This window comes from Chrysochloris asiatica, unplaced genomic scaffold (genome assembly GCF_000296735.1).
Source record: "Chrysochloris asiatica unplaced genomic scaffold, ChrAsi1.0 scaffold00369, whole genome shotgun sequence".
In the NCBI taxonomy this organism is placed as follows: Eukaryota; Metazoa; Chordata; class Mammalia; order Afrosoricida; family Chrysochloridae; genus Chrysochloris; species Chrysochloris asiatica.
The window spans coordinates 2,222,334-2,225,126 of record NW_006408887.1 but is presented as its reverse complement, the minus strand read 5'-3'; the positions used below and the strand labels follow the sequence as shown (position 1 = coordinate 2,225,126).

Genomic DNA, 2,793 nt, shown 5'->3' with positions numbered 1-2,793 from the left:
ACTATATCACACACCTCATAATATGGATGAACCTAGAGGACATTATGTTGAGTGAAATTGGTCAATTGCAAAAGGACAATTATTGTATGATACCAGTATTGTAAAAAGTCAATAAAAGATTTTTATGCTAAAAGAAATACTCTTTGATGGTTGCTTGAGGTGGGAGAGACGAGATATCCAAAGGGAAGAGGAGAAAGTAAAATAATCTGTGGAAGATGCTGCCAAGAAGGGCCAGAAGGATGTCTGTGTGGTTCTGGCCAAAGAGATGATCATATCAAGAAAGGCTGTGAGCAAGCTCTATGCATCCAGAGCCCATATGAACTCTGTGTTCATGGGGATGGAGAAAAAGCTTACAGTCCTGCGAGTGGCTGGCTCCCTGCAGAAGAGCACAGAAGTGATGAAAGCCATGTAGAGTCTTGTGAAGATCTCAGAAATCCAGGCCACCATGCAGGAGCTGTCCAAGGAGATGATGAAGGCTGGGATCATAGAAGAGATGTTAGAGGACACATTTGAAAGCATGGACAATCAGGAAGAAATGGAATAAGAGGCAGAAATGGAGATTGACAAGATTCTGTTTGAAATTACAGCAGAGACCTTGGGCAAAGCACCCAGTAAAGTGACTAACGCCTTTCCAGATCCAGAACCTTCAGGAGCAATGGTTGCCTCAGAAGGTGAGGAGGGGGATGAAACCCTGGATGCCATGCAGACCCGGCTGGCCACCCACCCCAGCTAGGGGTGCTCAGCTGTCCCACTAGGTGCACACACACTCCTTAGAAGCAGCTGTCATTTTCTGTATCTCTTCATGAAGCACTGCATTTTGGAGAAGGTTTTATGCTCATCTTTTCATTGTCTGTTAAGAAGCTAAAGTTAGACATGTCAACTTGGGTGAAGGGGAAATCAATATACAATAAGAGGGAGGTTGGCAGAAGAATGACAAAACCTGGGAAGATATGAAAACAAGTGCAAGAGTTAAAGGCAATAGAGGTAATATACTAAACCCTGCAATACAGATGTGGGAGGGAAAGTGGGACTATACCAACAAATAAATAAAGGTTTGACAGAGGATATTTGTACATGGTATTTATTTACCTTGGCTGTAAACATATTCATAAATATGGTGGTGCATACAGGGGGCAAAATTATGAAAACTTTTTAGACATTATCAAGCACCTTGAGGGAATGAGTTGCTGAGTCTGGGAGCTCAGGAACATAGTACTCGGGGACACCATGGGCAGTTGGCATAACCTAGTCCACAAACACAATGTTCTACATCCAACTTTGGTGAATAGTAACTGGAATCTTAAAAGTCCATGGATAGCAATAGCACAACTATTGGTCTTTCTTTATCCATAGAAAAGAAGAACGATGAAAAAGAAAGTCGTTTGGTAACAATTAGTCCAATGGACAAATGAGCCATGTGAACATCAGTCTCCATCCACGAGATCAGAAGAACTAGATGGTGTCCACTACCTCTACCAACTGCTCTGAAAGGGTCCACATTAGAAGGTCATAGATAGAGAGAGAAAATGTGGAACAAAACTTAAAAGTTATAAATAAGGTCAGGTTTACTGGTTAGCTAGAGACTAGTAGATCCCTATTATCCTTGGTCACTCTTCAGGTCTGGAAATGAACTCATGTTGGTGGGTCAATTTTCAGCCAACAATAGATGGGTATATAAAGAGGACAACAACACATCATAGAGTGGTCAACCATTCAAGATTAAAAGGAATCCTGATGTGGTGCTGCAGGATAAGCACAAGGTCGGTTTGAACCACAAAGTCAATGGTTCAAGCCCACCAGTCACTCCTCGGAAACCCTACATAGGGTCACCATGAGTAGGAAATGACTCAACAGCACTTAAAAACAGCAATGACATTTACCCAAGGAAAAAATTCAGAAGCATTTGGAAAGGAGGAATGGAAATATGAAACACAAGGAAAAAGTTAGAAAAGTGATGTTATATTGAGGGAATTGCAATCTTGCAATCATTAAGTTGAAACAAAGTCTATGATTTGTTGAATATAAAACTGATGATCTGTTCTTAAGCCTACACTCAATTCACAATAAGAAATAAAATGAAATAATAATAATGACAATTGTATGAGAACCTGTGCTCCAATAAATTTGAAAACCTAGAAGAAATGAACACATTTCTAGGAACACATGACCTACCTAATGTACTGCAGACTGAAGCAGAAAATTAAAACAGACCAATAACAAAAGAAGAAATTGAACAAATCATATATTTAAAAACTCCCAACAAAATATAGTTCTATTCCAGACTATATTTTCACTGGAGCTTCACTGGAGAATTCTACCATTCTACTCAAACTATTTCAGAACATAGAAAAAGATGTTATGCTCCTGAATTCATTTTATGAAAAAAGCACAACCCTGATACCAAAATCAGGCATCAGGCAAAGACACCACTAATAAGAGAAAATTACAGACCGATATACCTCATGAACACACACACATGCAAATCCTAGCAAAATAGAATCCAACACTATCAAAAACAAAAATAAATACAACATGATCAAGTGGGATTCATACCATTATTCAAGGGTTGCTCAACATTGGAATATCAATCAATGTAATTCAAAGGAATAAACAAATAAATAAAATAAAGGAAAAGAATTGCATGATCTTGTCAATGTATGGAGAAAAGGCATTTTAGAAAATCTTTTTGGTTATGCACCTTGATCACAAGATGGCTATGCTGTGTGCACCTGAGCAAAAGATACCCTAACCCTGGTAACAAGACGGCCAAGCCAACTGCCTCTGAATAAAGAT

General features: G+C 39.1%; 1 pseudogene; it reads left to right on the top strand.

The window, feature by feature from the left end:
* Positions 1-175: 175 nt before the first annotated feature.
* Positions 176-733, top strand: LOC102814412 (annotated as a pseudogene).
* The last annotated feature ends 2,060 nt before the right edge of the window (positions 734-2,793 follow it).